This window comes from Micrasema longulum, unplaced genomic scaffold (genome assembly GCF_059751315.1).
Source record: "Micrasema longulum isolate JH-2025_06_02 unplaced genomic scaffold, ASM5975131v1 h1tg000597l, whole genome shotgun sequence".
Taxonomy (NCBI): Eukaryota; Metazoa; Arthropoda; class Insecta; order Trichoptera; family Brachycentridae; genus Micrasema; species Micrasema longulum.
In genome coordinates this window covers 2075229-2099498 of record NW_028277793.1, presented here as the reverse complement: position 1 = coordinate 2099498, position 24270 = coordinate 2075229, and the positions used below count along the sequence as shown (strand labels likewise).

Below are 24270 nucleotides of genomic sequence, written 5' to 3'. Positions count from 1 at the left end.
GTATTGTAATTATGTATCTTTCATATTACATTCCAACTTTATCAGCCAAAATAGTTTTCACGATATTTTATCTTTTATTTTTAAATTTGCCATTGACCATAGTAGAAAACACAATCGCATTATACAACGTTATGTTTTTCTTTTTATTATTGTAACAGAATTTCAAAAATAAGTTCATTGGTACACATATTTTTATGAAATCGATAAACTCTAATTAAAAATTTATCATGACGTTCAAATAGTAATGTTTCAATTAACTTTTATGAAAGAAAATAAATCAAATTTATGGCTTTGATTCAAATTTTTCAAATTTACAAATTCACAAAAATCAACAATTATGCATTTTAAATAAATACAAATACACAGTGTTTCAGAGCTAGACCGCAAAACTTCTGAGGAACATTCTTCATGGTAAACTTTTTGGAGAAGGCTTATTTTCAACTCATTTTATGCTATGAAAAATAGTTGTAAATGATATTTGAAAATGGATTCAATCTTTTTTTTACAAACATCCCTTCCACAAACCTCTACTCCTCTTCTACCCAGCCCTTTCCATAGTCAGCGTCCAGTGTAATCCAGTGTTATCTTTTTTTATATATAAAAATATATATTTGCGTTCTTATGCTTTTACCCAAATATTTAATTTTGAGGACCATTTTTCAATGAGTTGTAAATAACTCACTATTAGAAAATGGGAATCAAGTTGGGGTGGAGTAGAATTCAAACCACGGACCTTCGGTCCATAAGTCCGAGACGCTAGCCACAGGACCACAACCCGACTTAATGTATAAAAGTTAAAATTTCATTTATTGTCAAAAATACAAAATAGAAAATGTTCCTCTGAAGTTACGCGGTATGGCCCTGAAAAACTGTGGATGTAAAGTAAAATAAAAATATTTTTTCAACAATGGTAAAAAAATGATATTTTTTACTTCGACTCCAACGTTTACAGTGCTCACAAAATAAAAACAAAATCACGAAAAAAAAAAAAACGTATTCGTACGTTAATACAACAGAAAAACGGTTATTTTTATTTTGTCAGAAGTTTATATTTGAAAATTCGTTCTGTTCTAGCATAATTTCCTTTTTTACGACGCGTTTTAGTTTAACAACATGGACTCGTGTATGTTTCATAAACCTCCCTTCGTTTCTGAGGAATCCATTAACAAAGATGAAAAATTTACCATATCACGAGCATAAAGCTTCCGTACAACATGCTTATCCATGGTTTCCAAGAAACTAGTGCCAGTCTTGTGTATTCAGTGCACTTCGTTCCTCCTGCATAATCTATGTAAAGTCATCCGAGTTAAAGCTTTTAGCATAATTATTTGATATGAATCTAGATCTAACAATTAAAATAAACATCTTATTCCGTTGTATGTTATTTTTCTTCAACTGAAATAAATTTATTTTGCTTACTGCGTAAATGAAAATTTATTTCTAATTTTTTTACAACAGAGAGGGGAAATATTTTAAGATAATAATATGGAAATCATCCCATACCTATTAAACATACGCCCCTCGCTTCATCTTCTCCTCATTTTTTCAACTATTTTCCCATAACATGAAATATTCCCATAACTTAACCAGAGTATGTAAGGGTTGCCTATTAAAATGCATCGCATGTTGGTTTTATATTTTTATGCAACAACTATGGTGGGAGGTATGTGGTGGGTTTTGCATGTTGGTTTCATTGTTGTCCTGACAAAGAGACGGGTACATCTTGAAACCGGTAGACATAGAAAAGTCAGTAAGTGATTATTTACAAATATTTATTTATTAATTTTGTTCATTAACGCCCAAAAGGCATTTACAAAAAATAAAAATAAAATGCGTGCTTACATACTTAATAATAAACACAGAATATACAGAAAGAATATGTGAAATTTGAAAAGGATATAATCAAAAGTTTTACAAAGTAAAAAAAAACAATAATTACAAAGGTATGCAAAAAAAAACAGTAAGCATATAAACAAAAAATGAAAAGATATAAGCTTATGAAATAAATTCTGTAAAGCAAACAATAAATAAAGTGTTACGGTAAGCAAGAAACACATTTTAAAGTTAAATTAATAAACAAGCAAGTATATATTTTCACGAAAAAATAAGATATAAAAATATGTATCTATGAAATGCGTATTTGCCAATACTACAATGCAATTTGATATAATAGTAAAAAATAAAAAACGAGTATATGGTAATAAAAATAAACAGGTTAGTATTTTTTAGTTTATGGAATTGAATTGTCAAAAATAGTTTAACGAGCAGCTACAAATAAACTTATATTGTGGACTTATAAGATAGTAAAGAATTGGACAGAATGTCTGCAGCCGTTCCATAAGTGTTACCTAACCTATGCAATCTCGGTATCAATGAATTGTTTTGTTGGTTGGAAGAAGTACAGGAGCAATGAAACAATAAAGTACTGAGTATTGAACAACATTTAGTAAAATGTTTACCACACAGTTAATGCGTTAAATATCAATAACGTTATTTTTGTATTTGAATCATTATTTACCTTTGTGTATAATCAGTTTATATGCATTACAAATTAATTTATGAGACTTTTAGTACTATTTAATATACAACAACAACAACAACAAACCATCACGCCGTTTCTCCGTAGGGGTAGGCAGAGAGGATAGAACGCCATAACACTCTATCTTGGCATACAGACCTCGCTTCCTCTACATTCATACATCTTCTTATGCACGCACGCCGATTATTCCTACTTTTGACATGTCCATCTTCAAGTATTTGATGGACTTGATCGTGCCATGTCTTTCTCGGTCTTCCTCGTTTTCTGCATCCATCAACATTTGCATTGTAGATCCTTTTAGTCGTTCTTTCGCTGTCCATTCGCTCTACATGTACAAACCAACGCAGCACCCCTTTCTTGATTCTGTCAATAATGCATGTCTCAGCCTTACACACTTCACGGATCTCGACATTTGTGCACCTATCATACATCGTTTTACCACACATTCGCCTGAGGGATCGCATTTCGACAGCATTCAACCTACTTTCATCATTATTTTTCCAATTCCATACTTCGCTCCCATACATTAGAGTTGGAACTAGAACTCCGTTGTGAACTGCTAGTTTAGCCTCCTGCGATAAACATTTGTTTGCCAAAGTAGATTTTAGTGCACCGTTCACCCTGTTCCCGGCACTCACCCTCCTTTCAATATCTTTATCGGCCTTTCCGTCCCTAGTAAACATACTTCCCAGGTACACAAATTCTTCTACTTGATTCAGAATATCTCCGTTCACGCTGATCTCACATTTAGTTATATTTTCATCCCTTTCAAAAACCATCACTTTCGATTTATCAACATTCATAAGCAAATCGCTTTTCTTGCATACCTCGTAGACTTTTGTTACTAAGAATTGAAGGTCTTCTTTGCTGCTAGCAAGAAGCACGGCATCATACAGAAGACAATTAACAGTTATATCATTCATTTTTGCTCCCATTCTTAAATCTTTCAGTTCTTTCATACAGTTATCGATGTATATGTTGAACAACCATGGTGACATTACACATCCCTGTTTGACTCCTTTCGGAATATTAAACCACGATGTGAATGACCCATTCACCTTCACACATGCTGTGCTGTCCTTATACAGTGACGCAATAGCCCTTGTCAGGTTACTATTTACTCCATACCCCGATAAAACCTTCCACAATTTCTCTCTGTCAACTCTATCAAATGCCTTTTGCAGATCGAAAAATGCGCAGAAAAGTTTCTGATGTTTAGCCAGGAACTTTTCTGTCATATTTCGCAGAGCAAATATTTGATCCATACATCCTCTTCCATTCATAAATCCACTTTGTATATCCCAAACTCTATCTTAAGTCACTTTTCTTACTCTCTCAATTAGTATTCTGCCATAAATCTTTCCAACAGCGCTCAAAAGGCTGATAGCTCTATAGTTTCCGCAGTCCACCCTAGAGCCTTTTCCCTTAAATAGAGTCATAACAACAGCTCTCCTCCAATCAGGGGGAGTGTATTTCTCCTCTTAACATAGGTTAAAGAGCTTATGTAGCCATACAAAAATTATTTCTCCACCCGCCTTTATAAACTCTGTGGCAATGTTATCATAACCTTGCACTTTCCCATTATTCATATACTTAGCAGCATTTTTAATTTCTTCCATACTTATCTCTTTCGCATCGTCATCTGCATTTATGTTTACTTGAGAAGGTGGTGCGCTGGCTATATTTATTTCCTGTGTGCGTTTCGTACACCTCCTCAAAATATTCCTTCCATCTCGTTTTAATTCCACTATCATTCGTCACCATTTTTCCATCGTTTCCTATTACTGCTATCATACATCCACTATCCTTACTTTTTTGGGAATTTTTAACTGCTTTTCAAAATATTTTTATATTTTCATGGAAATTTTTTGTCTTTTTTATTCCCTCACTTTCTTTCAGTAATTTTTTTCTTTCACACACACCTTGTTTTACTCTTTTCTTACATTCAATATACACTTTTTAATGCGGCATACTTACTGGTATCTGTTTGACTGACTGTTAACAAGTTTAACCATGCTTTCTTCTTTTCTTGAACGAGCTTTTTTATTTCATCATCCCACCATGCATCACCTTTCTTTCTTCCTTGTTTTGCCACACCGCATACTTCCGTTGCTGATTCACACATACTTTTTTTCAAACAATCCCACATATCATCAATGTTCATACTTCCTCCACACTCCCCTATCAATCTACGATTAACCGCGCTTTCAAATTTATCTTTCATGTCATCATTTTGAAGTTTTTCAACTTTTACTCTAGAAGGCGCCTGTATCTTACGGGTTTTGGACCGCCATCCTTGGAACAGTATTACTCTTGATACTACCAAGAAGTTATCGGATTCCATTTCGGCTCCTCTATATACACGCGTATCAACTGTTACAGGTTTCAATCTAGAGTCGATGACTACATAATCGATAATAGACCTTTCGTTGCCTCTTTCCCACGTATACTGATGGATTTCCTTATGATCAAATAACGTATTTGACACAAAAAGGTTCCATTCCAGACATACTTCTAGCAGCCTTCTTCCATTATCATTTTGCCTTCCATCCCCGAACATACCTAGGGCCGACTCCATCCCGTCTCTCCGAGTTCCCACCCACCCATTTAAATCTCCCGCAAGTATTATTCTCTCACTATCTTTTTTTCCATTCATTACATTCATCACACTTGTCCAAAACTTATCCTTCTCAGATTCGCAGTCAGAATTCACAGGCGCATACCCTATTATTAAAATAATTCCTGTCAATTCAATCTTGAATCTGACAAACATAAGTCTAGAACTTATGAAAACATACTCTTTCATACACTCTATCATTCTGGGAGACAGAAACGCGGCAACACCCTGGCAGGCTCTGTCTGTATCGTGGACTCCAGACCAGAGAACCAACGCGTCACCGTGTTCCATCGAGCCGCTTTCCTTTTTCCAACTTTCCGTAATACATAATATATCTAAACATTTATTCCTCATCACATCACACAATTCGTTCATTTTTTCACCCATGCGTCCCCTTAAATTCCATGTCGCAACTCTGCATTCTTGCGTTTTCCTCCTCTGTGCGCCCCCACGGAAGAAGCGACTTGACGGGTTCCGAGCCTCTCCAATAATATGTCTTAATCATTTCAATCAAAAAATTTACATTTAAATGCACGTTTTTTTTATATTTTTCTATCTCTATCACGTCTTTTCGTCAAAAAAACACATTAAATATTTTACTAGTTCAAACAACAAATGTCCAATTGGTTTTTTGGATACAAATTAATGGTAAAATCAATACAAAATTTTCTAGAATAATGTTGATCAAAAATATATTCCAATAAAACACGTTTGAGAGGGTAACAGATAACAGCCTTATAAGAATCCTTATAAATTCCACCAGAATTTTTTTCATTGAATTCGAGTAAGCATATATTGCGAAATATCTGACTTCACTCAAATCTAAATAATAAGCAAGATTCCATATCAAGTGACAACTTAGCAACGAAGACTCTTTTTTATTTTAATGAATTTCACTCCCTTTTTCGTGTTTCGTAGTATCAATTTACATTCAAAAGAACATTTTACAATAAAAATCAACGTTCAGATTCAGGCACAAGCTGACTCGAGTGTTTTATTTTTTAATTTACAAAAACTCGTGTACTTTTTTCAATCTGTTGAAAAAAAAATTATTAATTTTAAAGAGGAATAACTAAAAATTAAATTTAAGTTTTAAGAAAAAAGGTCAATTTATTCCATTTTATAAACCACCCTGGTCTTAGTCCAAACTATTCGGATAAAATGTTCAAGACAATCGTTTGTCCAGTTCAGCTTTCGTGCATTGAACACTGAAAAGCGAAGATACAAGTTTACTTATGATGTTTTTAAAATAATGTAATTCAATAATTATTTTTATACAACTAAACGAAATATTTCAAGTCTCATTTTTAAATAAATTTGATAAAAATAAATATTACGCTCGCGTTCAGAAGTTTTTTTTTATTTTTGCAAATAAATTATATCATTGTATTTATTAAAATACCTTAATTTACAATACTCGAATCTCAACCAGGAATTTTATTGACTTTATTTAGTTAATTTCACACTTTTTTTTTTCATCACTTTGCCAAAATAAATAAAACTTTTTAAACAAACATTAAAAATATTCGCTTTCTTCACAAACAGAAAATTAAACATTTGCACTTTGTAAACAAAATATATTGAGTTTCAGACTTATTTTAATTTTATTTTTTTATCAATCCGCAACAAGAATATTTGAAAATTATGTACATAAAAGATCATGTTTAAGGAAAAGTTTTAACCTATCATCATCTTATTAGATTGTTATACTTAAATAAACTTGGTCTTTAAGTCGTTAAATTTAAATACAATATGATGGTTTACCTAATTAAATTTGAGAGAAAAAACGTTTATTTAAGGTCTTAAATTTTTTTGTATATTATTAAAATATCCATTTAATTGCGAATCTTATTTTTTAGTATTCCAGTACACACGTAGATATATTTAATACCTGTATTGGGCAAAGCGTTTTTCATGTGTTGTCGATAGGAAGATTCATTTTGACATCGTACTTGAATAATATGTTACCAATTTCATTTTAAGATAATAAAAAACACGTTTTAACGCCAAAAAACAGAAAAACATGTTCAAGCGTGGAAGCATTATGTAAATAATTCGATAATACAAATTTAATATTTACATTAGGGCTAAGACGCTCATCTTGCTTACGGATAAATTAGATGTATTGGTCTTGTTTGATTATTTTGTTTATTTACCAACAATTGTTTTCGTCTAGGTAGTCGTCTTCAATTTTGAAAATCGTTGTAAAGCATAAATACAAAAAGTTATTTTGAGTTCCAGAAAAGAATCGAAAGTTCTTACAAAATATACATCATTCTTAACATTATAATTCAGTTTAAATTAAAATTTTCTAAAAAACTTTATTACCATAATTTATTAGATTCAACAGAAGTAAGTATTATTTTTTTTTAAAGTTTTTTTTGTGTTTTTTGCCTTTTGATATTAGTGAAAAATCTTTACACATAAACTCTTCATAAATTCGCATCAACTCTGTCGTTTTATGTATTTTTTAAATACTCGTTCAAAACAATATTAAATTAGTGCATGATGCTTTAACTTATTTTTGTTTTGGAATTACGCAAGATTAATAACTATAATAACATTACAACTTTATGTAAACTTTTAAAATATTTAACTGTAGCGATTTAAATATATTCCTTTACCACCAGGTGCCTCTTTGTCGCCAGCAACATATTTGTTCTTTGTTTAATAAAATTATTTCATTAATTTTAAACAGCCTTCTGGAAGCTTTCAATGCTCCGTATCCCTAGCGCTGTAGCACATCCCTTAATATAAAATATGCAAAGATATCCGGAAACTTCGACTAAAATACTGGTACAAGTTGTGTTAAAACTCAAAACACGATTGGAACATTTATCATGGAAAGTAAAATCTTCATTACCTTTTCTTGCCCTTTTCTCTCAAATGAATACTGATAAGAGAGACTAAGAAACATTTCATGAAGTATAATTTTAGTTTTGTTGATGCTTTTCATTAATGTATAAGTGATAAACTTTTCGTATTGATTTATACTTCTTTAATTACAATATATACAAACTTAAGTGGATTTTTGATACTATTTATTTATTAAGAGAGTTATGCACAAATAAGTTTTAACCACTAGTCATTCCTTATCTAATAAATATTGTTTACAAAAATAATTTAAAAGAAAATTGTTTTTTTATTCAGACGCATTATGATGGATACTGAAGCTATCAATACGGAAAGGTATTTCTTTTTACAATACCTTCCAACCAACAAAATACAAAGTTTTCTACTTACAAAAGTCGTTGGTTTATTGAACAGACAGCGTTTGTTACTATAAAACGGATAAAATCATATTTTTCATCTCGGTGATTTTCTTCTTTTCCTCAACCCAATGATGTGAATTTTGTTCATTAAAAAGAAATTTTATTCATGAAAAAATTATTATAAATACTTGTTATCATACTCTCTCACACACACCCTCAAACATACACACCCTCTGTTTTGACATAGTAAACAAATCAAGGCTCTTATTGGAATAAAATTATGTTTTTATACCTAAGTATTATTATCATTACATATTTTTATATGTTAATTGTGTTGTATTGTTGTATTCTGATCCCTTTATAAAATATAACAATTTAAATAAAAAAAACGAAATAAATAAAATAATATAAAATTTAATTAAATTTAATTAAATTAATTAAAATCGAACAATATTAAATAGTATAATAGAAAATAAAAAAGAAAATAAAACAAAATAAATTAAATAAAACAAAATAAAATAAAATAAAATAAAACTTTAAAAAAATATTTAAACAGAATAAATAGAATATTTAAAAAATTAACTAAATAAATTATTTCTTTTTTGTTAGTTTATCCCAAACGAGTTTCACCAATAACACGCTGTTTTTTTTAAAAATCATAACGCATATTATGTGCTTCGGGATAAGCTTTTTTCTGCATTGAGAAACGAAAGAATTATATTACTGAGAACTTCTACGGGCAGCTTTTCTCGTTAAGCATTGAGTATTTTTTTCTTGTACGAGTATGAAGGGAAGTAGACTTAAGTTTCATTTTTGGAAAGTAAAAGCTATAATATTTTGTAATATTTACATAATATATATGTAATAATTATGTTATTCTGTTAATAAAAAAAAAAAATCATATTTATTAATTAACAAAAAAAAACAGATTACGGATGATCATATACATACATACGAGTAAATACAAGTTAAGAGTACAACATACATTATTAAATATATATATTTATTGTATTTTTGCCAGTATATATGTTCTTTTTCTCAAGTTCAGTGGTGTTTTTATTTTTGAGTTGTATATCCAACGACAAAAAATATTTTTACTTTTGCGTATCGTATTATCGTTACTGTGATTTCCTTATGTTTCATAATTTTTAAACTTCTCCGTCCGTGACGTCGTAAGTTCAAGTGGTACCCATACCTGTCAAAATACCCTAAACGTTGAAAATCATGGCTACCCGGAAAACCGAAACCTTTACAACTCATAACAACGATAATTCATTGATTATTGTTCACCGGAACACGTGAAGTTTCGAAATAGTTAATTTTTATTTTAACCATTTTTTTTTCATGCATTTTCTAAAAATTTCGCAGTAAAATTGAATTCTCTAATTTTTCCCGCGTGTAAGAAAACGTTTTTTAAATTCAATTTCCATTAGCAGGGAACTTATTATTGTTATCGTTTTTTCTCTAATTTTGCTATTGATGTACCTTTTTTAAAAAAAAAATATTTAATTTATTATAGCTTTTACAATTCTTGGTAATATTAATCTGAAATTTACAATATTTACAAATGTTAAATGGGAGCAAAGCAGTATAACAGAAAACAAGGCAGAAAAATTAGATTGACCCTTACTAACTTTAAAGTTCATAGAAAATAATACATTTTAAAATTAAAATAACAAAAATTGAAAATAAAACAGAAATCACAATAATAATTTGCATTATAAAGATGATGAAGCTCAAATTGAAATTCTAGAAATGTTTTTGCTCATCTTAAATTATGTTTTATTTAACTGAAATGAGTAGGTAGTTCTTTAAAATATTTAGGAGAAGCTTTGTGGTGGCATGGCGGTAGTATTTGGCTATTTTATATTATATTCTCACATCAAGCCATCAATAATGGCAGGCCAAACATTTCACTTTATTTTCTTCTTCCCGTACTTTGGCTACACAAGCATTTTGTCGTATATTTGAAAAGTTTTCCTTCAGTTGTGTAGCCTAAGTTCCGTTTGTGCATACATTTTAATATCAGAATACTCCACTACCTCGAACTTCCGTTCAGTGCCTGCATAAGTATTTAAACCACATACAAGTGATTCCAAACTTATGATAATTAATTCTGTTTTAATTAAAATACATGCGAAATTTATTCTCATTATTCAAGTGTTGCATTGAGACAAGAAATACGAGTACAAATTTAGAAATGAGTTTTAGTATATTTTCACCTTTTACCAACACTTCCTACTCAAATAGGTGCAAAGGTTTTCACGGTCACTGTTATTAATATGTTTCTTTTTTGGGTGATACCGTGTGTGTTGGATTCCATTACAAAGAAGAACAAGGAAGAAGACGTTACCAGAGGAACTGCATACCTACCATATGGGTAGAATATTACTTACGGGATAGCCAAAGTGCTGAAGAAACATAATATTAGAACAATGTTTGGGACTGTGAGAAAATTAAAACACCTTTTCTTTAACCTAAAAGATAAGAATCCTCAGGATATAAGCTTTTTATAAACTAAGTTGCCAAGGATCTGATAAAGTTTACATAGAACAAACAGGACGCACATAAAAAAAATTAATTAAAGAACACAAAAGAGCCTGTTAACTTGGGCACCCAAACAAATCCGCAACAGCGGAACATTTTATAGACACCGGTCATTTTTTCGCCTTTGAACCAAAAATTTTACTAAACCCAGTAAACGAATAATAAAAGAAGCAATTGAAATACACCGACACCCAAATAACATAAACAAAGACAACAGGCTTAAATTAAAGCATGGTTCCCAGCACTACATACTACAAAAACGAATAGAACAGTGCCTACTGCCGACAGCGACACGGTACAAATTACTAGTAGTTAACCACATACTTTTTTTCTACAAAACACACAGCTTACCCTAAACATGGCTCCTGCAATGGTAGCCGAAACGTCGCAACAAATCCAACGCACACGATATCACCCAAAAAAGAAACATATTGACTTCCAACTTACTGTACATAAAGAATTGCATTTTTTCGAAACCCCTTAAGTTTTATTGTTTTAATGCAAGTGCAATATATAATAGAAATTGACATTTTCAGACCTGATTTAATTTCTGTAGATATAATTATTTTTCTTATTTTTTATGTACTATTTTTTTTAGTTTTGGTGTTTTTAATGTTTTTTTATCTTTTATACCTTAGAAATTATTTCAGGGTCATTAATTGTAAAAATGGGTCTCAAACTGATAAAAATATATTTTCATCGTACTTATTTTGTTAATGATAATTAGGTTAGTTATATTAATAACGTTTTTATTTGATTATTATGTGAACTTTGTTAAATAACTAATTTAAAGCATGTTTCATTATACTTATTGTAAAATGTTTCCCTCGGCACAGGACACCCCAGTAAGGGAACATTATTCTGTTTAAAAAAAAGAATACAAACATTGTAAAAGTATAAACAAATTATTATATATGTTTATTGTATCAATTAAATTAAATTTAACTGAAATGTGTTTCAAACTGACCTTACATATCATTTATAAGGACGAAAGAAATTCAGAATGCCAGAAACCAGCTATTAAAATTTAAAATGAACTTTTCTGTGGTATTTATTTATTTATTTACTTTACATATTTTACATAAACGGCATAAATTGCCTTTAACATTTATTGAACATAAATATGAAAAAAAAATACATTTATAAAAACATAACGCCGTAATAAATAAATGATACCGTAATAAAAAAACATAACGAAGGCCGTAACAAAACGTATGTTTTGTCATCAATCGGTTTTAGTGAAGATTTTAACATTTAATTTGAGCACTTCTTATATTTGTAGATAAAACTGGAAATGCATTTCAACAGAGAAGAAAAACAATTTTAGGAGAAAAATATTGAACTCTGGGCATTTACAGACCTTATGATATATGATTAGATGCTTTAAGTCACTACAACCAGCTCACTCAATTTGGTGGATGTAAACATTTGCACTTGCAGGCCTAAAAACCGGACCTTTAGCGTGGAATGCTTTACCTCCAGAATTTCAAAATTATGCAGCAGAATCAATTTTAAAAAAAAAATGTCAACTTGTTTATTTGTGAAATCGTTTCCTCATTTAAAATGTGCTAATTTTAAGATGTAATTTTTAGAAGTACAAACATAATATGTGTAGTACATGATTTGTAAAATTTGTCTCTAAGTACATAGTTATATAGAGTTAGCCTGCAGATAGACCTTATTTAATTTTTAAATTAAATAAAATGTACAGCGGCCTTAAAGTGATTACTCACAAAAACAGCGCTTTAAAAATTAAAATTTATTATTATTATTATGGGGCCGAAAGCTCTCCCAGCAGAAATGCAAAAATTATAATAGTTCAATGATGATTCGTAAGAAAACTCAAACCTCACCTATTTTCTAAGTCATATTAATAAATTTGAGGCATGTGATGACAAAATTAACCATTTGCTTAAAAAAAAAAATTTAAATTTAAGTTGGTTAAAAATTAATATTTTAATGTATGAAGCATATGATTCATATCATTAACTGTTGTGCTTTCACACTTATAGATTACGCAGACAGGGTATTTTTTTAATTTAATTATTATATTTTTATATTTATTGTTGCTTATAACCGAGTTACACAGTTTAAACCCGCGCTGTCCCAGCGGGTACCGTGCAAGACATTGGACCCTTCCATGTGAAAACTAAAATATGTTAAATTCAACTACTATGGGGAACAGGAAATCAAAATGACATCAACAGACTACAAAGACAGCAAAATAAAATATTTAAGTTAGTTTATGACCTACCCTATCTAACAGCAACTAACGAACTTTTTAATCTAACTAAACAATTAAATGCAACTGAACTCTTTAAACTAGAATCCTTCAAATTTATTAAAAATCATTTGTTTTGAAATAAATAAAAAGCGATGAAATGAGTCCTTTCAAAATTGTAACATTTTATGATCATAAATGTGTGTTTTTGTGGGCACCTTTATGTATGGTTGGTATAAGGTGGTCTAATTCTTGCAATGTTTTATGGAAAGTAACCATTGGCCCCTAAGTCAGGTCAGACCGGTCGAGGGTTGCAGCTGGCGCTATTGGAAGTCGGCCAACTCCCTCCGCTGCCGTCCCGGCCACCCTAACTCCCCCCTCTAGAAACCCACTATCTTTTTCTATCAGCTAGTGGGGGCATTGCTATTTTTAATTCAATCAAGACAGTACTGCACATTAAATGCTATTGCTAAATGCAGTGGTTAAATACTAAATTACATTTAGGGATTTTCTCCCATAGTTAAAAGTTCGGTGATTTTGTTATTTTACTTATGAATAAAATTAACTGCAGTGCGTTCGGATGTTTAATAATTTTATGTTAATGGGTAAGTGCTTGTCGGTGAACCAAGTAATCATAGCAATTTAGTTTGTGTTCAATAAACACACTGGACTGATTTATATGAAAACTTATTGTTATGTATACACAAAGCAGAAGTTATTAAGAATTTTGAGTTAACAGAGTCTATGGTTCTTTATGTTTGTGATTTAAAAAAAATTTGTATACATATATAAATGTACTCATGTTTCGTAGTGATTTTAAAATTGATCATTAAAAATTAAAAAAAACATATTAAAAAAAAAAAAAGATATTTCCTGTTGTACACTTCCACCTCGTTTTAAAAATCGTATCCATGTCACTTCACACTTCCCGTCATTAAAAGAACATGACAAAAACACTTGACTTTTTAGCCCCATACGTATCAGTGGAATGTTTAACACTAACAAAAGAATATAAGATATAATTATTAACATATCGCAACAGAGGTGAATAACATTTTAGAGAAGGTAATGTAGAAGTCTAGGCATCTACAGAGTTTATGACCTGTCATTGGCTGGTTTAAGTAGCCAATATATACACTGTGCAACATTCACCAATCTGTCCATATTCGAACATCTACATTCCTTCAATTCTTTCATCTGTTGATATTTGTGAAGGTAAATAGCTAAAGAGCTTTCCGTGTATGTGGGCACCGCCAAGGAGACTCATATCCTCAGATGCGGTGTATGGAATGTGATGGGTAAGCTGTATACGCTAAGAAAATGTACAGCTTTGAATTCAGAGTAAACGGTATAAACAGTTTGTCCTTTTTATTATACATGTTGATCGACCATTTTTAGAACACGAATTCAAATTCACGTCATATGAAGCATAACCTCTATTAAATTATACCTCAGTGGTAAATCCTTATTTCGTTTAAGTATTTTTTGTGTTTTACGTATCTTTGTTATGGCGGATTAAGACAGTTATATTTCTGAAATAGAACCAAAATCCTGGAGGATTGCTTTCGATTATATGGCTTTTATCAGGTCAAAATGAATAAAGAAATCATCTGGAGATTGATTTATTTTTTAAAATTGATTGGTGCGTTTGCCTACCATGCACGAAGTTCTAAGTTCAATTCTGTTGAAGGTTGACATGAAGTTATTGTTAAAAAAGTGTTTCTACACTGCAATATTTCATCTTCCTGGACTGGTGCCTGAAGCGTAAGGCTGATTACCTTAGTTTTGTGTTCAAAAAATAATCTATAAACGCTGCATTTAGTGTACGAATACAATTTCTAATGTGCCATCAGACAGGTGTTTGATGATAATGATTTTAAAAAATTAAATACGGTTGATTTTTATGTTAACTGTTTTCATCATTATTTTTGTCTTTGCACCTACTGCTACATGGGGCACTGCATTTGGTACACCAATAGAAGCGTAACTAGATTTTTGTGTGTTATATTGTAGTGGTAAGATTGTCAGTACTTTGCCGTGCATGCCAGTCTAGAGACTGTGAAAATTGTAAAAACACTTGTTTTTCTTTTCTGTTGAGATCGGTTGATCTGTTATAGACTAAAAATTAATTTCTGAGACGCTGAGTTCCAGCTGCCTTTTCATCTCTCTGGTGGTCTTCTAGGCAGACGACTACTAGCTGGGATTTCATGGGCCACGGTATAGGGGATTTAGGAGTTGTCCATTCTATTGACGTGATCTCTCCAGAATCTTCTTATTGTTTTGCTCCACCGGCATATGTCTTGGGTATTGCAAGTCAATCTAATGTCTTGAATCCGGATTCTATCTCTTAAGGTTTTTTCTGCTATTGCCTTTAGTCTTTCCATTGCAGACATTTTGAGCAGTTTTTTTGTTCTCATTGTATCTGCTCTTATCTCTACCAATTAAAGACCCATCATAACCAATCATAGACCAATCAGATACCAATCATGACGTATGCAGTAGAGACAAGGACAGATACGGTGTAAAAATATTTATTTCACAATTTTTACACATTTAATTCTAATAAAGAAAAATGTTTTCAATTTCAATGGCTGACTGGGGATTGGAGTATTGATAACCGCATTTTAATTTTTTATAGTAATTTGTATTCCCATTTTTTTAACCTATTTGTAAAGTCGTGTAAAGGAAACACAAAACCATTTTAAATGTACACTTTTTGGATTTGCGCCGTGACCGACTACGACGTGGAGCAAATTTTTTGATCAAAGATGTGTGACCTTGTGAAATAGATATTTAATTATTCTATTGAGTCAATTGTTCTTTTAAGCCTCCACTTCACTCCATTCCTCTCCAGGCTCCGAAGATCGTCGAGCGTTTTGCTCTTGTAGCCGTAATTAATCACGTCTTGATCCTGAGCGAAGGTTTCATCTACTTGCAGACTACTGACTAAATCAGGCTCTAGGTGAAGTAATTTTGAGAGCTAAGCGAAGAAGTTCTACGCCGCAAACCTCCGGGCTGATGCGGAGTACGGGCAGTCAGCCTATAAAAGGGACGGCCGCGTCTGCGCGACAGCACCTGACCTTGATCCATCCCTGAGAACCTCTTGCGGGGCTAAAACTGCCAAAGGAAAGGTCATAGTCAGGCATGTGGTCCCTGTATTCATCTCACAACGGATTACAGGGTCCCGTTGTCGCTGAAAACGCGCGTTTCAGGTTCCGGCTTTATAACCCGGAGCCGGGAACTGAAACAGTAGTCCGACCGAAGGTTTTCCGTTCAGCTCGCCGATAGGGAGTATATCTCCCTTTAAAGCAAACTTTCCCGTCTGAGCATTGTTACAAATTTAGCATGTTTAGTAAGGAGCTGCGAGTGCTATTTAATTATGTTAAAAATTTTACGATGCTAATGCTAAATGTTCAATCACTTCCTGCTACCGGCCAACTGCCGCCCTTATCAGCCCCACACACGCGGGGGAGGAATGCAAGAGGACCGAATGAGATACATATTACCCACATAATATTACCTTCATATTACCTAAATACCAACGCTGCTGAGAATTTGATGGTCCCATAAAAAAATCGATGATTACCAATTTTATATGATGTTACGATATTATTTATCGATACCATAACTAGGCTGTTATATGCGTGTTAACGTTTCATACTTTTATCTTATGGTTATATTAACTGCTGGATGTTTAAGCTAACCAGTTAATGTATTAAGTTCGTAAGATATGTTCATTTACATAATGTTGTTTCTCTATTAAACCTGGTATATTGGATCAGATTTGTAACTATGTATCATTCATATGCTATGTTTTTTATATACTTCATGCAATTTCTTTTTAATTATTTTATTTTAATATAAATTTGTTTTTCTGTTTTCGAAATTATATTAGTACAGGTTCAATCTAATGATTTATTAAATTGTTAAATGTTATTTCTTGGATTACCATTCTTAATATTAGTATCTTGTAATGTGTAATTATTTATTTTAATTTACTTTATTATTTCCATGTTATTTTTTTATGGTTTAGCATGGCCATAGCCTAAAAAGCCAAAATAAGTAGAGATGCAATAGATATCTAGCCGGATAAATTTATGGAATTTACTATCCGGATGGTGGCCTACGCAAACGACGCTCTTCTTTTCTTGTCAGGAAACAGTAAAAAGGAGTTGGAAATAAGGAGGTGTGAGACACTTAAACTCATTTTAAAGTGGGAAAATAGGAAAAGACTAACATTCCCACCGCAAAATACTATAGAACTCATGGTGAAAGGTATCTCTGACAAAAAAAAAAGCCACGATCAGGATAGGTGGGCGGGAGATACATTTTTTTCGATAGATGAGGGTACTTGGATGTCCTCTTGGATACTCAGGAATCGTTTTGGCATATGATAAATTGTTATTTTCAAAGACGTCTTCACTTTTTATGAAAGTTCAAAAGTTGAGCCGTGCTAGCTTGCTACAACTGCCCAACTAATATATTATGTTGTTAAAGTTTAGTTTCATTGCGCATCCTCTAGTGGCGTTCACAGGATCCTCCTAAGTGGCCGGAGGGAACCTCTAATTTCACTCACGGGTGCTTACAAAACAATGTCTACAGCCACCTGTCCTGGCTGGCCAACTTTTTGCAGACTAAGAGGTAAAGAAATCTGTTTCGGTGAAATTACTAAAAAAATGTCAATTGAATTCATATTTTGACATCAGTGTTCAATACCGAGAGGGTAGTAGATGAAAACCATTGATAAAAGTAATAAAATAAAAAAACTATTGATGACTGGCAAATTAGGTGAAATGCATCTCTGATGGGACGTTTGGACACATACATTTTTTCCTGGACATAAGAAGAGGTCTACGCCTAAGGAGAATTAACCTAGAACACTGTGTTGTCCAGATGTTGTCTGGACATTGTGAGTAAGAGCTAAACTATATGATCTCAAACTAGTGAGAGACCCTGGATGTACTTGCGGGAAGCCATCAGACTGCTGAATATATTCTATGGCATTGCCCGATTTTCTGATGAAACCAATGTGGAATCAAAGTTTCTTGGCTAATCTAACAAACGTTAAAACGTTTGTCCATTTTGTGAACAAAAGGATGGAAATGTGGGAGTAACTGGGTTAAGCCCTACCCTGAGAACTTATACCCGTATGCATAGACAAACCTTAAGGTGAGGAAAGCACATTCTATTGTCTTCACCTTCGGGTTTTTCTCTGCATTTGAAATTAATGTACTTTCCTCGCCTTAAGTTTTGTCTCTGCATACGGGTATTAATCTCATTTAGATAAATCAATACACACTTGGCTACTTGCATCGTTTGTCTGGACTGAATTTTCGTCCGTCTGTTCTGTTCTTGCCCTATGGAAGGGAAGTGGTAAATGACAAATCTGAATACCGAACTCATTCAAGAGAACCACGCGCTAACTATATTCTAGGATCCGTTTCGTCTACTCCAAGGTCTAAGAAGTTTTTAGGACGATTAAGGTCTTTGCCCAGGATTGTTCCTACTGTTGGTTTTATGACCATTAGATATTTAGTTAGGGATAAGTGTTATGACGAGAGGTAATTTCGCCTGAGTTCGAAAGGGATCATGTTAAGATCTGTGTTAGGACTTTGCCAGAAGTATCTTGATCAGTTGATGTACGTATTATGTGCTCTAGAATGCGTATTGTTTTTCTTCTATTGCTTGAGTGCGTGTTGTATCGAACGAATTCTTCAAATATTTCCTATATGAATTTAGGTTTTGTGTTATTGTTTGTTTTGTTTGTATTACTACGTTCTTCTTCCTTTCCAAAGCAGGACCTAGAGCGTACGGCCGTGGTCTGAATTTGAAACTAACATTGTAGTCCTTCAATTTTATGCTGGAAAATTAGTAAAGGGTGATTGTACTGACCATGTGTATTTGATTAATCACAAATTGACAATACTGCAGTGAGGGGTACAGTGAAAGCTTTTAAATTTTCTATGTTTTGTTATTTTTGCGGTTTGATGGTCAAGAAATATTAAATTTTCGATCCATTAGTTTTTAAAATTGATCTTAAACATGCAAAACTGAAGAAAAACACAAGTCTTTATAAATAATGTAGGTGCTTTCATTATCCGACTAAATATCTAATCGAATCTTCATCGAGTTTGTATTCCTTAGAAATATTTTTGCTAAATTTTCTCTATGCGGAGCTGACCGAAAGTCCCCCAGGACTCTACAACAACTACGGGTGGATGGGGGGACTTTAATATCCCTCAATGTATCCGGCCGGATACTACATAGTTCTTAAATATCAGGCGGATACCTAATATTTATTCAACTACGAAAATTTCTTGAAAACTAACGTCACTCAATCGATTTATTACACGCTTAACAGTACAAAAATCTATGACACTAATCACACTTACATAATGGCTTTGCAAGTTGTTGACTAGAAAGTTAACGCTTTATAATACGTTAGCAATATTTTTTTTTCATAACCTTTTTTTTTTTTAAGAAATATTTGCGTTCTTAATATTTACCCAAATATTACATTTTAAGGCCCATTTTCAACGAGTTGTAAATAACTCACTATTAGAAAATGGGAATAAGTTGGGGTAGAGGGGGATTCGAACCACGGGTCTTTGAGCCGTGAGTCCGAGACACTAGCCACGGGACCACAACTTGATTGAAACATACTTTTAATATCATTATAATAGGATGATAGTTTTTCTCCTCTTTTCTCTAATTTTTGCATGTAAATCTAACATTGAACAAATCCCTAACGGCAAAAAAATAATCGATTTGTAAACATTATTTATGTGTTCGTTTATCGTTGATTATTATATAATAAATCTTGTGATTATTCTACTAATTTTAGTTAACACATGATTCAAATAACAATTTGTTTATAACACTCAAATATTAAATCAAAGTTTAATCTTTTAAATGTGGAGTTTAATGGGATACCTTATTTATATTACTACTTTAAAACACCCTTTATCGTTGCTTATTGCATGGTAATCATTCAGAAATTAATTTCGAGAACTCAGAACCTCAAATACGAGGACTTCATTTTCTTTTTAACGGTTCGTTTCAAGTTTATTCCACACTCCACAAAATAACCCTCGGTATTCTTGAGACGAAAAATTATTAAGTACAAAAAGTAAAAGATTTCGAAATTGTGTTCGCCCATCGTGACAAAAGCAATCAACTTCCTTTGAACATAAAGCCTCATTCAGATGCTTTTTAAAGTTTGGGGAAGTAACTCAGTGCGTCATAAAACGGGGTATTTTCAATAACTTTACTTGGACTGAGAGGGAGGAAACATTTCTTGGCTTTCTAGCGGCGACTGGGCTTAATTCATTTCAGTTTTTTTGCAAATGACACCATCCGATCGTATCGAGAACCATAACAGTTTGCGCGATATATCTATGGCGTTTAGATAAAGAGGTACCTGTCACTTTAATTGAGAAAATGAGTTAACTAATCAGTTCCACTCTATAAGTCCTACTGGAGGTTGGGTGAAGAGTCAATATTATAATGAAATTGGTTAATGTCGTTGTACTTTTAGGTAAACACGTATTGTTAATGGTATTAAAATTGCTTAACCAACTTGGAAAAAGGTAATATGAGAAGAAATTTATTATTTAAATAAAACACGAGTGATACTTTAATCCACAAATTTGGAATATCCAGTGACCGGTTTCATCGCTTTCGCGACATCTTCGAGACTGGTATCTTTATTAAAAAGTTAAATGTATTTATACAGAACATAGGTAAGGATCCATAATTCAAAGTTATATGTGAGTAAATTAAATAAAGTTATTTTTATCTTAAGGATCATTATCAACAAATTTTCTATGGGTTAACTAATGAATTGACATTGCATTTTGACATTCAAGTTGCATTGTTTAAAAAATATATTATCATTTATTTAAAAAAAACAATAAATACATTTACATATATATATCGGGGGCATGCGGTGCGGTTTTTGATTTGGGAAGCAATCAATATATAAGTAATTGTTTCATAATAATATACACTGCCCTTAAAAAATTAAAGACAAACTAAATACTGTATACATATGATTAGAAATAAAAACAATAATTTTCCATATCTAGTAATAAATTGTAATAACAAAATAACCAACTTCACTTTAATACCACAGTAAAAAACTGCGAAGTATTTTGTGTAATTATATTTTATTTGACTAAAATGCAGTGAAACCAAAATAAATATTATCTTGTTTAAAAACATGGCTTTTCAACGAAAATTAATTAGTCATTATTTGAACCCAAAAATGTAATATATGTAGTAGATTATAAACTTTTTTCTTATAACTAATCAACATTATATTGATGTAACGTTTGAATTTAATTCTAGATTTAATTTTGTATTCCTACTCTACCACAAAATAATTATAAAACTATTATGTCCAGCGCCAAAATACCAAAATCGCATCTCTGTGCTGGGCAGCGCGGCGCGGTATTGCGTTCGGATCACATGGAAAATAATGTATTGTTATGCTTCGATTGCTTCCATTGCCTAGTGAGGATTTAAGTCTGCGCCTGCGCCTGGACTGCGCGTTCAGTACGGCGCTGGAACTGAATTTCGAATTTGCTTCCATCGCGATCGTTCTTCAGCCAGTCTTCAGCCAGCCAGTAGCAAGTACTTGCCGATCAGTACGCGCTTGTCAGCGCTGGTAAATAGGTGTGCCTTAGGCGATAGTAAAATTCCTTCACAATTTATCGCGATTATTAATCAAATTATTATTACAAAATTTGTTTATAGTAATCTTAATGTTAATGGTAAGTAATAGTAAAATTTATAGTAATCTTAAGGTAAAAAAAAAAGTTAGGTATTATGACGGATAATAAATTTATTAAATATGCCATGTTATAAACATTATTTGCCAAAATGTCGGGGAACCAATGGTTTCATGCGTTCTGAATTCGTTCTTCCATAATTCGCTGCTAAAGTAAAAACAGTTTTTATTTTCCCCTGATTAAAAGTAAATGATAGAATTTGACAAGTTGGGCCCTCGATATGTAATGTTATGTATTAATTTTTAGATTGTTTTACAAATAGATTTTGAACACTTAGATGTACTTTAATTAATAAACCATATAAATATAAAAATTATTTAAATAAAATAAAAACAAAACATTGTTATAAAATCCAGACGCTTTCCGATGACACTATCTACCTGTTTGTATGTTTTTTTAAACCATCGCCATTCCACAAAACAATGCACTCAGCATCTCTAATTTCTTTCGGGAACTCATGAAACCATTTTATTTCCTTTACTTCATCTATATTAAATATTTAGTTTATTGCGTATTTTTTTTTTTATTGCTTACAATTTTATATTTACTTTTCGAAACGTTTAATTTTAATTTATTCGTATCCAATTAATAATATATTTGATTTAAATATATTTGCATCTCATTGTTAAGCATCATCAATATTGTTTTTAGCTACATAGAGTAGTCTCATCAGCAAAAAGTTTGACAGAATAATAGTTTAAGCATTTAACCTATTTACCGATATGACTTATGTACCGCTTCACCCATTTTATTCGTAAGTTCGTAAGATTTCAAAGTTTATCCTAAGATAGCACTCAAAATTGCATGTTAAAAAATGTAATCATTAAGAAACATTTAATGACCACCTTGCACAATAAGCTAAAAGTGACTTGTACCTCTTTACCTAAATGTCATAGATATTTGCGATGACGAGTACCTAACTTGGCCCCTCTTACAATGGCACTAAATATTAATCGTTTGACCTTTATCAAACTGCTCGATGCTTTTCTTCTTTTTTTTGTATCGGGCTTTTAACTTGATGAAATCTTGCGGAGTGTACCGGGCCACATAGATTGAGCAAATTGTGCCCCAGGAGACGCGCCCAGGAAAATATTTTTCTCTCCGCATTTTGCTTTTCCATATTTCCTCGGGGAACCGTGATTTCTTGCATTGATTATAATAGATTTTAATCTTTTCTAAACTTTTTTAATTTACCAGGACGTTGTACGACTTTGGGAATAAATTGAAAGCTTTCAATTTTGACAAAGAAAACAAGATTTCTTAACGGAGTATAAGTACTCACGGTGAGAAATATCGCATTATGCTTTTTGAAAAAGCTTAATTTATTTAGGTCTAAGCCGACTTCATAATACCCTAATTATGAATAATACTTCCTTTTTGACAAGCTCGAAAAGTTTTATTCTAAGATATGATGTACTTACGCATTTTTATTTTTTATAGATTTTAAGCAAATAAAACACTTCTTGAAAATACTTGTTTTTAACATTTCAGCCTACTTTAATAAATAACAATGAAATAAAAATTTGAAATGTGTTTTTATTGATGTAAACTCATATTATATGAATTTTATCTAATTTCGTATAAATAAACGTGCAAATACCAATAATAACTTTATATAATACCTTTTTGCTTCATATCAAGTCGGACAGTTCTGTTTGAAAAATAAAAACCAAACCCTGGACGAGTGTTTTCAACTCAATGGCTGCTCTCGGGTAAAAATCATAATTAAAGAAATCGAGCGAAGGTAAGTCCGCCTTTTTTTGTAGTGGGTGACGCGTTCGACTGCCATTTTTTAGGCGGACGTTAAATATCGATTTTAAAGATTCTTTTGAATTGCAACATTTTATTGTTCCTGCACTAGCATCATCAGCGTATGATTGATCACTGATTGATAATTGAAATGCGCTGTATTTAGTTTTGTAAATGCAGTTTCCTATGCACCACATGTCCAGAATGGGTGATGATAAACTTTATCGAAAGCGTCAGTTCGTGTTGTAAATTAGTTTCCAAAATGATAGCGAATTCCGTATTTTTCTAAAACAAATCAAATTGTGTCAACCGTGAAGGCAACTTAGTTGTGTAATGTAAAGAATGGGTGCCTACGTAAGTAGCTACACCAAGCCGCAGCGTGATTCATCGTTTCTAACCGCGAATTTTCCGTTTTCCAATTTAAAAATTTAAGCGTTCGATGCAAACCAAGTAGAGGTATAAATCAAAAAAATGTGTTTCCAGTAATAACAACGCGGGTCACAAATGGCCGCCATTACGCCGCCAGCCTACACGGCCACTTCTTGACACGTTAAGAAAAGGTCTGTTCGTACTGCGTCAACATTAACCTCGAA

At 32.0% G+C, this 24270-nt stretch overlaps 1 protein-coding gene across 1 annotated transcript in view; it reads left to right on the top strand.

The window, feature by feature from the left end:
- LOC148280308 (synaptogenesis protein syg-1-like) overlaps positions 1 to 24270 on the top strand; it is a 243498-nt gene that overhangs the window by 2481 nt on the left and 216747 nt on the right. The gene's annotated exons all lie outside the window — the stretch shown is intronic.